Source organism: Pezoporus wallicus, unplaced genomic scaffold (assembly GCF_028554395.1).
Source record: "Pezoporus wallicus isolate ANWC-B61680 ecotype Strahan unplaced genomic scaffold, APGP_CSIRO_Pwel_v1 contig_161, whole genome shotgun sequence".
Lineage (NCBI taxonomy): Eukaryota > Metazoa > Chordata > Aves > Psittaciformes > Psittacidae > Pezoporus > Pezoporus wallicus.
Genome location: NW_026642654.1, coordinates 8,618,468 through 8,634,322, shown reverse-complemented (window position 1 = coordinate 8,634,322; position 15,855 = coordinate 8,618,468).

Genomic DNA, 15,855 nt, shown 5'->3' with positions numbered 1-15,855 from the left:
AAAGGCAAAAGCTGCATATACAAGCAAAGCAAAACAAGGAATTCATTCACCACTTTACATTGGCAGGCAGGTGTTCAGCCATCTCCAGGAAAGCAGGGCTTTGTCACGTATAACAGTGACTTGGGAAGACAAACACCATAAATCTGACTGCGTATCATCTCTCCTGCACCCCCCCCCCCCCCCCCCCGCCCCTCTTCCCTCAGCTTTTATTGCTTGAGCCCCCAGTCTACTTCCTGGTGGGGTGGAAAGCAGCAGAAGCTGTGCCTCTCAAAGCGCTGCTCCGCAGTAACGAAAACATCTGTGAATTATCAACACTGTTTTCAGCACAAATCCAAAGCATAGCCCCATACAACGTGCTATGGAAAAAATTAACTCTATCCCAATCAAAACCAGCACACACACACTCATGACTGACTTGTGGCTGTAGTCAGCGGTTGAATCTTGTAATGGTAGAGATATACATAGTTTAGAATGCAAAACAGCAATGTAAAACCTCCACAGCAAGCAAGGATGATATTCAAGAGGCAAATTTTGTGTGTATTTTGTTATGGCTCATTTTCATCATTCACCTTGCTTCCTGAACAATGAATTTTCCTGCTGAACGTTTCAGGTCTCTTTTAAAAGTCAGGTGGGATACTTGTGTAGTAACTCCACCTCACCAAACAAACTTTAAGAAAAGACCTTTAGCTCTGCTTCCAGATTTGCCTTCAAAGGTGCTCAGAAGGAAAGTACGTAAAACAGAAGGACCTGGTAGCCTTTGACAGCTGGCTCAGCTCAGGGGTGAAAACCAGGACAGAGCAGCCCCAAGAACTCGGGCTGTATGAACTCACAGTATAAACATGAGACCAGCTAAACCCTACCGAATTATCTTATCTCCTTGAAAGCAGTGTGATTGCTTTCCAGGGCACAGTCCATGTGGTCCCAAACATCCGTATAATAGCTAATTGGATGAAAGTTATATTCTTTTCCACCACAGTATTCAGAGCATGATTGGCTTTCTTGTAAACCAACTCCAGGGTAACATACACAGCGCAGTTAACTCTTACATACCCTGCCACCTTTCATAAACAGTGTTTTACTACTGATATTTTTTAAAATTCCATAAATCTCATATCAGGTAAAACACTGTACAATAGGAAGGTTGTAATAATGGTCCGTGATAGATTTTAGAGGATTTATGTCCAGGATTTATGAGCAGGTGATTTATATGACTTTATCACATTTGAGGTAGCGATTATGTTTGCTAATAAATGTCTCAGCCAAGGACCATTTTTCACTTTAATTTTCATTTTATAACAAGTGTTATCATAAATGACAAAAAATAAAAAAGAGAGAGACTTATCAGGATAATCTAATCTAACATGAAATGTGAACCTCCCCCATGAGGGAGGTTTCATCAGAAAAGTTCTGATGAAATGATACACATAGTCACTTTACCATTTGACAAGTCTAACAGATATAAAAAGTCTTTAAATGTCAAGAGCCAAATGTCTTTGTTTCTAGGATTTGCAAGGGAATTATTAACACAAGATAAATATTTCTTCCTTACACCCTTCTTTTCTGAGGATTTGACTGTCAGGAAATGGAAAAAAAAAATGAAGAAAAACTTGGCAGTCCAATATTTCCTGTCAGGATCCCATCTATATAACTATTCTGCCAGCATAATCTCAATCATGAAAACTGTTTAGAACTACATTTAAAGGGTTGGGGGGGATACATTTATTTGTGTCTGATATCAGGATGTGCAGCCATAGAAGACCATCAGACAGGTCAAGTCTGAACTAGCAGTACAAGACAAAGCACCTTTTAAAGCTGAGGTGCACGCTTTACTTGCTATAGAAATATCTTTGTACTTCAGACAGGCCTTCAGGTATGATATTAGAGAGTTGTTGGAGTAGAATTATTCAGAAAGGAAGAAGAACATTTTTAGGGAGCCTAAGTATAGTGTGCTATTATCTGAGAACTCTATAATAAGGGAAAATGATGCTAGTTTGTAACTTGCTTTGAAATAGAATTATAGAATTACTTTTTCAAAGAAAGGTACATTGTGGGAGACTTGTAAAAGCTGCATCTGACATTGTTTCCCTCAGAATAAAATTTCAAAGCTTACAGGTCTTAAGCTTCAAGCTATATGGTCAGATGGGATTTCACTTCCATGTAGATGCTGCATATATTGATAAGTCATGGGAAGCTTTGTCGCCTCAGGAGCAGGTGCAACTGACAGATGATCTGAGGTCCAAATTACTAACCTAATTACCTGTGCACCATCTCCTCCACAGAGACCACCCAGTCAGGAGGGAGGGAGGGAGGGAAAAACATGTCTGTAAACCTTACAGCTCTGCTCCCAGTGTGGTACAATTTCTCTGTGTCTTGGGGCTGGAGGCCTAGAGCTTATAACTGTAAGCATCCCCCAGCCATTTACTTCCATTCATCATTTTATCCCTTCCTGTCCACACTTTTAACCCTGCTTAGGATTCTTCTTTGTACTCTACCTTTCTATCACTTCAAATATTCTTCAGATACTGATGGTAGAAATCAACATACAGCTTTTAGCTGGTTTTAGCATTAGTATTTTGGCCATGAGGAGTTCACCATTTTTTTTTTTATGCTGTTATTTTCCTTCCCCTTCCTTCTTCTAGTGAAATTAATGGTAATAGGAAGATAAATGAAAATAAAGTTTCCCAGACCAGAAAAATGAAAATATTTACGTACCAATATGTTACAGTGGAAGGCTTTTAAAATAAACATGAAGTATCACATTAAACTGGAAGGTGAAAATAATTTCTCATTTTTTTAATTTTTGGAGTGAAAACATTGCCAAAATAAGTGTTTGGGGATTTCAAATTTAGCTCGTCAAAATCTTTTGCCAGTATCTTTTTTTTTTTCCGAGGAAAAGAAAAACTCTAATTACTATTGCTGATTTTTACTTGGAAATTTATTCTTACTGTACTTCCCAGCTCTGCAAGGAGCAAGAAGTTAGCCTGGGATGCTTCTGTGTTACTAGCAGCACTGAAGTTGCCACAACTGCAATGAAATCCATCTCACCCTTCTGTATTTCTGTGGGGTTTAAATACTTACAGGAGTTAAAGCTAATTTTAATTAGTAAACAGCCTTTAAGTAAGACAGGCCTGTTTCTATCCCAGTGTGTTTTGAGGTATGCTGCTGAGAATGCAGTTGGGCATCTTCCTGCAAATATGTGGGAGCTCCTGCGGATGGAGAAGGGCCGTGGGGAGGTCCCAGACTTTGGGCAGATCAAACAGATATTTTAGAAGTTCCTGAGGGCATGACCCTTTTCTGACTGTATTTTTGAGAGGAGTTGATACCAGGTTTCAGAGCAAGGCTGGAACCTGTTTCTTGGTTTATTAATTTGGTAGTTAATTTCATCCGTGTTCTACAGCCATACTAAATTATAAAGTTGTGTTATTTGATATGTGGTCTCAAAGATGTTTGTATGCATCCGTTAAATTTGCAGTTTTGCTTCCGATTACAACAACAACAACAAAAGAATAAAAAAAGACACATGGAATAGATATTTTTCCTACAGTCTCCTTCCTTCTTGATTGTATTAAACCTAATATTCCCTGCTGTAAATGGGCAGTGCTTCACTATGGGAACTTAATGAGAAGAAAATTCCTCAGCTTTGAGGAATGATTTCTTAATTTAGATTACTTTTTTTAGAACTAAAAGAGAAACAAAAAAGAGAAAAAAGAAAAGCTGCTATTTCAACAGTATATTTTTCCCATAACATTTTAGGATATTTACACCTAATGTCATTACACATTGTAATTATGTAATTGCACATCTTAATTACACATTCTCATTATTCCATCATGCATGCTACAACAATTAAGTAATTAGTTCTAATTGTATAAATTAGATCTAATTGTATAAATGCATGACAATGGGATAAAAATGGCCTGAAAGAATAGGAAAGACTGATTAAAATGCAAGGAGTGCTTTATGTGCCATAAACCTGTGCTATCAGAGGAACATATAACACTGGACTCATCCTGTGGGGTGATTATTAGGACTGTTTGAGGACTCTTACTGTTCTTAAATTGAGAGTGCTGAGTGATCACAGAAGTCCTTGGTAACCATTTTCAGACATTGGATTGTGAGTTTATTTGCAACTTTCAGCCTGATAATGAAATTCCAGTGATTAAATTTTGCTGCACTGGCATGAGTATTGTATGTATATAATTGTTTACCATGTTGGTCTTCTAGGCTATGTAGGCTCCATGCATTTATTTATTTAATCTATGCTTCACTTCCCTCAGACTTCAGTTTCCTATTGGTGGCAGCTACAGCTGCCTCAGTCCACTAACCTCAGCAGTACAGAGCTTTGTGTACTGCTGTGACTATCCAGACTTCAGAACTAGTGACTAGAACAGTTTTAACTTGCACAAAAGAGCATATTCCCTGGTAATGCTTTGGGTACATATCAGGGGACAGTGTATGTCAGGGGCTGTTTCCAAAGATAGTATGAATGAAGTTACTGTATTCTGGGTGCATGAACAGAAGATTTTCCCATACAGACACAAGCTGTTCCATCCCACTAACCAAAACCAACCAAGAATGAACCCAATTTACCCTGCTTAGTTGTGTTGGATTTCCAAGGCAGAGTTTTGGTAGCTGGTGGACTACAGGGGTGGCTTCCTTAGAAAGCTGCTAGAAATTCCTCCTGTGCCCAATAGAGCCAATGCCAGCTGGCTCTAAGACTGACCTGCTGCTGGCCAATGCCAAGCCCTTTAGCAATTGTGGTAGCACTGCTGGGATAACATAATTAAGAAGTAGGAAGAAGAAAACCCTGCACAACAGTAACCAGAAGAAAGGAGTGAGAATGTGTGAGAGAAACAGCCCTGCAGACACTCAGGTCAGTGAAGCAGGAGGGCAGGAGGTGTTCCAGGTTCTGGAGCAGAGATTCCTCTGCAGCCTGTGGCGCAGACCATGGTGAGTCAGGCTTTACCCCTGCAGCCCATGGAGATCCATGGTGGAGCGTTTTGCAGAAAAAAAATATCTGGTTGAAAAACCCATACAGTTTGAACAGAAAATATTTGTCCTGCCCTACATAAATCACTTTATATCATAAAGGTAAATTAAAAAAAAATTGAATTCTTGTATTGCAACCATACAGTGAATTCCCTTGCAAAGGTTTCTTGACCTTTGAGGCTTTCTTTCAGAGGCCAGCCAACTAACACAAATGTAGTAGTGGCTTTAGGAAAAAATCCCAACCTAACCAACCTAATTTTAATTGCACCTTCCACTGGAGATTCACCAAGGTGAACTATTTAATTTCTCAGGGGAATATATACCTGCCCTTTGTAGCACAATGGAGAACATGTCCTGTGTATAGGGCTTAAATTTATTTGTCTTCCTTTCTTTGCAACAGAAATTTTGCACTAGGTAAGAAATTAGGAGATCAGATTTTTCCCATAGTAAATGCTTTCAGTTTTTCTTATAGAGGCTCCCTAAAAAATCTGCAAATGACCTAGTCTTTCACTTTTTTACCTAACCATTTATTGCTATTGCTAATAAACAAAACCAAAACAAATGGAGAAGAAATGCATTTATTTTCACTGTTATAATTGTACATGTTGTAACATTTGCTTCTATTCTTTCTTTTATGCACTTGCAAGAATGAAAATGATTATTTCTTACTTTACTCCCTATTCCTCTGTCTGGAATGAAAAGTATGCCAAATATATCTCTCCTGTAATTCCACTGGAGATAATGGAGTTCCAAAGGGTTTGAATGTTACTTGTGTGCACAACCTATAACCTCATTTTCAGCAGCACAGGATAGAGGTTCTCTGTGCCTTTATTTAGAGCTGCGGCTTCCATTACATTTAATTACTTCTCCCTGTGGCTGTAAATAGAAGGTGTCTCTTATTAAATTTAATTCCTTTTTCTGGCAGCTTGTGTGATAAAGTGTGGCTACTAAATGAGGGTGTTTCCTAAATGAAGAGATTGAATCAAGGATTTATAGGAGAAGATTCCTGTTTTATACTGAAACTGATAAATCTTACTGAATTAAAAACCACAACTCTTACAAAAAACACCAAAATTCTATTATTAAAAAAAAAGGAGTTACCTTCTAGACCTAAACTGCAAATGAAGGAAAGCCAAGAATAGGAAGGTAAACTAAAGGTGCATAATGAATGAAACCATTTATTGTAATTAAGAATGTTAAAGTAGGTCTGGTTTGGATGTTAGGTTATCTGATGGTACAAAGGTAGTGAAATAGTTAAAAGAAGCGGTATGTTTTCTTCTTCTATAAACTTTCTTGACTAAGTAACTTAAACATAAATCCGTGTATGCCTGTGGGCTTGTTCACTTCAGCTGCTGCCACTGCAGAGAGTGGAGTAAGTTTTCTATATTGATAACGGTGGCTTTGTTTTGCTTTGTTTTTTAATCTACTATGCTTATTTTCTTCCTTTCACTATTGTATTTCTCATCAGTCCTGTGTTTGAAATTGACCCCTTCCATAGCTGACATAACTCTTACTTGTGGTGTAAAGGTTTCGGTAAAGTTTTCTTTATTCTTCTGGGAGAGGTGAACAAAGGTAATACCCTTAGAACTGTGCTGTGCTCACCTTTGCTGCTCATAATCTTCCTGCTCACCCACTGCACATTTTTTTCACTTTATTTTCTGCATGGCTACAAATATGCATATTTATGAAGTGCTCATCACCATGGTATCCAAGTGCACTTCAGTTTATTAAAAGGATTATATGACGTGGTTGCTTGTAATAGCAGGGGATTGGATATGATGATGCAGGTTCCTTCCAGTCTTATTTTTCTGTAAATGAAACTAATACTATTACCTTTTGCTAAAAAATAGGTATCATTTGGAAGGTCATTACATAACATTCAAAACAGCACCACTTTTGTTGCAAAGTACATAAGGAAATGTTTAAGGACTGCATTTCAGCTTGCAGGTGGGCTTTCCTTAGCTGTGGTTAGGAAAGCTCTATCTAAAGCAGTAAAGCAACTCAAAGAAAGGCTGAGCTTTATTCTCTGTAGGCCTGTTTGACACTGAAGGCTAGCTGTTTTGTCCTGGCTCAGACAGCCCTAGAGTGAGGGGAAAATGAAGTGCTAAAGCATTTTTTTCTGGACTATTTTGCCTGTAATGTTGGGAGTCTAAAGCCTGGGCCTCTCCAGGGGGCCCCCATGAGCAGTCCTTTGTGCCTGGTAGCATGCCCTCAGAGGGAAAGTTTTGTAAAAGCAGGATGATAACTAGTGAAATTCATTTTAGTGACAAGTGTTTATTTAAAATGACAGACCACTTCTACAGGACATTGACAGGAAGAAGGGAGAGGGCAGAGGCTACATGGTTATCTGGGCAGAAGAACAGAAGTTCATGGTCTGAGCTGGATAGAACAGGTCTATCCCAACTCCTGTTGATTATTAATCACATTAATGCAGTCTTACACTGGGGCATTCTGAATCCTGATGGTATACTTATTAGCTGCGTGCCATGCTAATGTGGTTTGTATGGGCCCAGCTGAGTGCACTGGCATAGAGTCTGTGTTTGATCTGTCCCTGTAGGCAGGGTCCTGCAGAGGACAGGGTTGGTGTCAGTAGCCAAGATTATATGTCCAAAAAAGAGGACAATAGGAAGTAGTGTAACATTCCATTTTAACATATGTGAAGACCATGGAGTAATTAGTTACACTTCTCTGAGATGCTATGTTTGTATGTGAAAATAAATAAACCTGCTGTGTATAGACTATGCTGTGTATGACTAGCTTTCCACGTAGTATGCGTGTTCTACGCATGGCTTAGCTGATGGGCTCTGAAATGACTCTCACAACAAAGCCTGATAGGCTATAGATATCTATGAATTTATCTTTCTGTGTTTTTTTTTGGTGTGGTGTTTTTTTCTTTTTGTTTTTTTTTTTAATTTTTTTATTTTTCAGTGTTTGCAATGAGAGTATTATGTTTTCAAAGGTAACCTTGTTAGCAAGTACTTCTAGGTTGGTATTGTAGAGTAAACTTTTTTGCTTTCCAGTGTATTTGCACATGCATGGGCCAGGCACTGAAGAGGTTTTAATTTGTAAGGGGTTCTGTTTACATAGTAGCCAGTGACAGCAGAATTACAGTTCTGCTGATCCAAACAGACAGTTATTGAACTGAATTTAAAATAGTAAATCATTATAACCATTCTAAGAGGAAGACTCTGTGTTTGTTGTGTTAAAAGGCTTATCTTAATGTGTTTAAAAATTGATATGAGAGTGTTGTGGTTTAAAACCAGGCAAAGGGCTCGTTCACTCACTCCCCCCCCCTTCTTTCCCTCCCCCTACTCTCGGAGGGACAGAGAGGAGAATCGAAAAGAATGCAACTCCCCCAGGTTGAGATAAGAACAGTTTAGTAACTAAGGTATAACACAGATCACTACTGCTACCACCAATAATAACAATGATAAAGGAAATAACAAGGGAAGAGCATACAACATCTCACCACCAGCTGACTGATAACTCACACCCTCCCCCCCCCCCCCCCCCAGCCTGACCAGGCTCTGACCCATACCTCCTCCAACCCTGCAGTCCACCAGCCCTTCTGGCTAACTCCCAGTTACATCCTGGCCATGATGTGTTGTGGTATGGAATACCTCTTTGGCTAGCCTGGGTCAGATGTCCTGTCTCTGCTTCCTCCTGGCTTCCCCTCCTCCCTGGCAGAGCATGAGGCTCACAAAGTCCTTGGCCAAACCAAAACACCATCGCTATCAGCTCTGTTCCCAGGCCAAAAGTCAAAACACAGCACTGCACCAGCTACTAAGAAGGAGAAAAATGACTGCTACTGCTGAACCCAGGACAGAGAGTTAAACAAAAATATATCAAGTAACATAATTTTAGTAATTATTGCTGCTCGCAATGCTTGTTAAAAGCTGCCACCTCACTTCCAGCCTTGTGAAATTTAGGTTCATAATATGAAGCAGTAGGAACAGAATCTTGCCATGACATTTCAGCTGAACGTACTTCCTGTATGGTGCATCGGTACAGGGACTGTGCTGCATATAGTACATACAAATGCCTTTTTTTTCTGAGACTTCAGCTTTGTTCATTTTCAAATACAGCTCTGGTGGAACCAGCAGGAGATGCTAAAACCTATCTTTTCTAACTAACTCAAGTACCCCAGTCCTTGGCCATATTTCTTTAAGGTGTAAAATTCTTGAAGCAACATGCGAAATACAGCCTTGAAGAGCTTATATTTATTAGGAACATGATTTCAGCTTGGATACTATGTCCAAGTTAGCTTTAGATGTAGCTGTCTTAGGTATGGCAAGTAATGAAGCTGCCTTGGCATGTGTTTGCTGAGCAGGCAAACTTCAATCTGCTCAAATTGATAGTGCAGCTATTTCATTTGTGATCCAACCAGTTAGTCAAGAGCACAGTTTCTAGCCAAGTATGCTTTTGTAGAAGCCTGTTACCTCCACAGGCTTATGCATTGACTTTCAAATCTGTGGTCAGGACTCAGACCAAGATTCTACTACAAAGGCAAAAGAATTGTCTTGCTGTATTCCCACTAGAACCTGTGAGGAAAGGAGTTGCCTGTTGGGACATTTTTCACTTGCTGATGTCTGTAAGACACTGGAAATTTAAAGGCATTTTAAAATGGAAAACTTGCACTTAATCGCTTAAAGTGGTCTTACCGTAAACAAAAAACAGCCCTAAATATTTACTCAGCTGTGGGTGTGGGCAGTAATTTTTTGGCTGTTAATTTGTTAGACCATTGTGAATATGGTATGATCACTGGTTTACTAACAGATGGACATCCTTTTAAAGCCAAGCTGTTACATATTTTTACCATTTTACTTTGGATGGAAACCAGCTTTTTTACCTTATGTTGTGCTTTTTATTGCTTCTGTCACAGGACAAAATCACTTCCAAAACGTGCTTCTAAAAATAGGGAATATTTCTGTAATCTGTTTGCACTTTTTCACCAGATCAATGCTTTCTCTGGATACTCCCCTGCTAGAACTATGTCTGACCTCAGAGCCTAATTTTCTTCCCCATCCTGTACCTAAATCAGTGGAACACTGTTCAGTTGATTGAAGTCCAGGTACAACAGACTTAGGAGATGTCATGGCAGATGCCATGCCTAGGGATATTTTGTCAGTCTATTCTCTTTGTTCAAGTATTCCACCATTTGTTGGTTTTGCCATCTGTCATTCTTTGTCTGGTGGCTCCCTTTGTTCTCATTGACTGTGTGGTGGGTCCTGCTGCCTATGTTTAAATCATAGCTCCTGGACCAAGATCTGATGTTAATCCAACACCACTTTTATTCAGAACTGTAAATGTAAATTTAGAGTTTCAGTAATATACAATGTAGTCTGGACATAGATGTCAGTATGCATATTGATGGATGTTTTTACTGGTTTCTTGGTCAAAGGATTGCTTCTCTGGATAGATACAATATACAACCCAGTGTATTTTAATTTGAATAATACTGTGGATTTATATGCAACTTCTTTACTGCTTCCAAGAGCTGATGCCAGACTCCTTAATGATTAAACTGTAACTCTGGAAGTTTCAAACAGAAGAATAGCAGAGGACGAGGTAATTGGCAAAGAATGCCTTCTCTTCATTTTCTTTAGAACAAAAAGCAAACTCAAAATTTTTTTATTTTTTTTACTAAAAATGAAGAAATTAATTGGAAGACGAAAGCAGTGTGGTTAAAGAAACAGTCTGACATAATTAAATTGAGAGAATTAGGTGACATCTTGGAGGCAAATCTTACATAAACTGTGAGCCAAAGCTTTTAACTTCTCAAGTCTGGTACTAGTTGCAGAAGAGGAAGTAAGAAGAGTAGAAGGACTGGCTTGGCAAAGTCCTTAACCCTCTGCTGACATCAAAGGGTAAAATGTATGTGAAGAGTATAAACTAAGTCAAATTATTAAGGATGTACATAACGAAATTGTGAAAAAACCTTAAAAAATGAATAAGGCAACGAGCAGGTGACAAAGAGTAAAGGAAATAGTTACATAATTATACTATCAGAAAAAGGAATTTTGAGGAAAATCTGTTCCTTTACACTGACGATCAATGAGGCTGAAACCCTGCAGTGTTTCATGGTTGTTTTTTTTATTGTTTTTCATAAAAAAAAAGGCAGGAAAATTTGTTATGAGAAGTGGCTTGGTATAATTATTACCACAAAGAGTTGAAAGAACTTGCTCAAGAATACAGTACAATGTGGATAGTTGAAGTAGATAATTTCATATCAAAGCTTTGACAAGCTTCATCATAGGCTGGTTACAAAAAGAATAATGTCTCTTACTGGTTATTTTGGGAAGGATACCTGACAGAAATATTAACAGATTTAGCATGTTATCTTTGGAAAAGGAAAAAGGAAAGTCAAGCAATTGTAGATCAGCCAGCTAAAATTCAGTTTATAGAAAAAAAACTTTGGAACAAATAACCAAGCAAGCTTTTGTAAGCGCTTGGAAGATAAAAAAATTAATAGCAATCTACCTTTTTCAATACTGAATTGAACTATCCTAGCTGTTTCTTTTTGTAGCAGGATAACAGTTTTTGTCGACTGTTACTCTTAAAATAGTCACCTGGGTTTAAATAGGGATTTTGTGCAGTGAAATAAGTTGAAAAGTTGGACTTGTCACCCTACTGGTGTCTGTTAGCCTGCCTGCTTTCCCAGCCATTGAAAATTCCTGTCTTCGTTACGCTGCCACTTTTCATGGGGTCTCATTGATGTAAGTTCCCTTCCAAGGTTACAGAAAATGGAACCAAATTTACTTTTTAGCAGACATTCTAGCCAACCTCTAGGTGAGGGTTGTAAATTAAGGATCTTTCCAAAAAATGTTTTAAAAAAATTGCAAGAGAATATAAAATATTTTAAAATCTTTTCTCCATTGTAAAGCACAATGGAGACATTCTCAAAGTTCTTTAAAATGCTTGTTATTATATGAAATATAAGTGTGGGATAATGGGTAGAAAGAGATTTAGCTTATTTTTGTTTTCTCCACTTGAGCATGGTTTACTTGAGTAACTGAAGGGGAGCAGAAAAATCCAGCTGCTCCTGAGGGGTGGGGTGCAGGAGCCGATTTGGGGTATAACACAGCCAGAAGGGCAGGGGCCCTACCAGCCAGGACCCAGACCCATGCAAGCAAGGCTACCAGAGCAGACCCAAAAACCATGGCCCCATTCGGTCAAGAGCCCAGTTCAGCAGGCAGGTTCATAGTGATAAAACAAGTCAAGCTGGGAGATCAAACTGCAGGTCCAGATCAGCCTCAGTGAGGAAATGGTCCCAACAGATCACTGAGGCTGTTTAGTGCCCTTGGGGCACTTGAGCCAGACCTTGGTGTTCCCAGACAATTGTATAGGCTTTGAGTAAGAAAAAACGTGCAAAGGCCACTGAGAGAAATGCCTTTTGTCTATGTGTACTTATATATATGACTTCAAGGCATTTTTGAAACAGGTTTTATATTTTTTTTTCTCACCTTACCTGTCATGCTAATATAACTTTTCTGTGCTGTGATTAGAGTTACAGCCAATAGTGACTGGTGAAACTGAAAATATTCAAAAATTCAGACTTAATTTTTATAATTTTCCAAGGCTCAGCAGTTTTCTGAATCTGTAATGGATGGTTTACTACTGCTCTCCTGCTGCAGTTGCTCATCAGTATTTTGTATCATTTAAATTGAATTTGCACTTGCTTAAGCCAGAAGTGTTTGCAGCTTTAGTGCTGAATGGGCAGGAAGGATTAAGCTCCTCTACTAAATATATGTCTACTGTAACCATGCATCTGACATTTGGGATAAGAGCAAGTAATATATTTTGAGCCTGCAAATCTTATCAAACAGCTGAGGCACCTTCTCCCAGGCACAAAGATTCTCTTTGTTTAACACTACCAGTTTTCTTGTGCACAAAAAATTCTCTGATCAGAGACTGGAAACATGTACACAGATTATCAAAACAATACAAAGCAATAGTAACATTTTACTGGATTAAAAGTAAAAAAAAAAAAAAAAATCCGCATTGGCAAAATGAGAAAGTTTAATTCAGTTTAGAATGTGAATTGTTTTTGTAAATGAATTCATCCTTCCTCAGGACCATTAAAGAGGGCAAAGAACTTTAAAAGAGAAGGAACAAACTACTTAGAGAATTATTTTCTTATACTGTGATGTATATATTTTGTCATTTGTAACAGGTATTTCCATTGCGCCGGGAACCTCCAGAACTGGTTGATGTTTTGGAAAGTACCCTCAAGGCATCTTGCTGGTCAGCAAAACAAATGGTGGGTTTTGCCTGTAAATCCTTGAAGACTTTTCCCTCATTGTTGCCAGCTGATTGTTCTTCCACACAGAAGTCCTTTCATAACCGCTATATGGGATTTAGCCCTTAGTAGTCCTCTTTCAGGCAAATAGAGTTAAACAGGTCAGTCTGCAAGTCACTCATTTTCTAGACTAATGGTCTCCCAGAGAAAAAAGCATGTGATTTAGAAACATTTTAAGAACTGTTCTTTTATCTTTTTCAGTTGACAGAAATGTGCCACAAGTCAGCTCTGCCACAAGTCAACCTTGCCACATCTCTGTTTCAAACTTTTATTACCAGTTCTGTCTTATATTGGTATTTAGTAGCTAAACTAATAGATTTATCAAGTTTCACTGCTAAAGTACTTAAAAACCTTCACTAAACAACATAGGCATTTTAGACTCTTAAGCCGATTGAGCTCTACTGCTATCACAATATCCTGGAAAATGCATTATTTATAATTATTGCTTTGAGTTCTAGTTTGCTATACTATTTTGTGTACTATTATTTGGTTTGGAACTATATAATCTTTAAGGCTTCTTCCAACCTGAACTATTTTATGTTTCTATGCTAATATATATATTTTATACAAGATATATGTATACAGTAAATAGCCTGAAAAAGTTTGCATATGCTTACTTATGAATTTGTTAGAAAATTTTCAGTGAAACATTTTTCAGCATTTTGGAATCCAAAACTGACATTCAACATGAACTGGACTTAACTGAACTATATGTATTTGAGGAAAAATGCTGCTTAATTGGAAGAAGTGCCAAGTACTATTTATAGGAAAGGTTTCTCAAATGGAAAAATACAGGCTAGAAAAAGTGCTAAGATTCTAGAGAAGGTTGGCAATTCACAAGATTAATTCAAGCCAATTGCTGTTGCTCACACACTCCTCTTCCCCTAAATTTCCCTGCTCCCCCCAATCATTACTACTTGGTATAAAGAGATGCATAGTTGTACACCCCTTCCAAGTGAAATTCAGTGGGCTTTAATGTTGTCTCTGGTGTCTGACCTTACAGTTGACATCTTAAGCATCCTTTTTTTTCCACAGTCTCTCAGATATTTGAATCTTTTTGTGGTGTTTCATAAATGTATTTTTGAGCACAAGACATGAAGAAACACATGAACAGAACGGGAATTTTGGCAATTTTTGATAACATTTTTACTTTCTTGAAGAAAAATGCGGGAGTTGATATTGCTTTAGAAAAGAAAAACAATTAACTTCCTTGTTCTAGTTCATCCTTTTGTTGGAAGCTTTGTGAGATCTGTCTGTTGGAGTATCAGTGCTTCCTCCACTTCACCACGTTATTAGTGCAGACAGCTTACTCCTGAAAGGTTTTAGTGACTGAAAACAAGTGAAGGACAACATCTGACTCTGCCCTTGTGTTATTCTCCAAACTCTTTATCAGGTGTTACTTGGATCACTTTCCCTAAGGTCACAACAAACATAGTCAGGTAGTGTGGTTGTGCATGTGACCACATCCTTCAGAAATCTGGCTTTGGTAGTAATTGGCTTGTTGTCTAGGCTAAATATTTTTCAGTGGTAGAGTGCTGAAATAAACTTTCCTCTTCTGTTAGTTCTTCCCTACTACTCTTGAGTAGTGTGCAACCTGGAAAATGAAAATATACAGGCAAAGGCAAGTAATCAAATAAAAAATCTGCATTCTGGCACAGGCATCAGAGATCATAATCTTACAGAGAAGTCCAGAATTGTACAGTCAAGTTCTCTAAATAATCAGTTATCTGCTAATCAGGAAAAATTAGTCTTTGAACTGTGGACAGATGTATGCAATTAGAAACAAGTCCACATCCTTTTCAATAAAGGAATGGAACTCAACAGGGGGGAACAGCTGCATAAATGTCATGGACCATTAAAACCTATTACAGGTGCATTATGAAGCAGGTGGAGAAGCAGGTCAAGTTCATTCACCAAAGACTGCAATTTGTTGTTACATAGTATAGAATATGGCAACCCTTTTGCAAAATATCTTTCTTTTAAGTAATACTTTCATTGCTGGATGTGCCTGAATTTTTTCCTTAATAACACTAATATTTCAATTGGCTAAGCATTTTTTACTCAGACTGTTCTATATTAACATGTATTGCGTAGCTTACACCTATGAAATATCAGTTCATATCTAACCAACAGGTCTAACTTTAGAGATGTATCTCTGAACCTAGCCATAGCTTCCTATATGGTAATTCAACTGTTAGGAATAATTCTTTCAGCTCTTTTGGATGTTAGTGGATGGTTTCCTTGCAGCTCAGTTTGGTTAATAGTGTAGAATGGGAAATGTCAGCCCTTTGTTTAAGAGTGACTAAGAAGGAAAAGCAAAATATACATGTCTCCTGTATGCCGTGCTAAATGAGATCCAGCAGATATACAGCAGAAGTTTTATTAGTTGTAATAGCAAACACACAAGTTCTTGTTGCTTTTTGAGTATCTATATAGAAATAAGGTGTTAAAGTAGAAGCACTGGGGAAAGTGCAATTTATAGTTTTATTTAAATGTGACTTTAGGAATCCTAGCCATTAGTATTTTAAGTGCTTTTTCTACAAAATAGCTTGGACTGATTCCTTCTT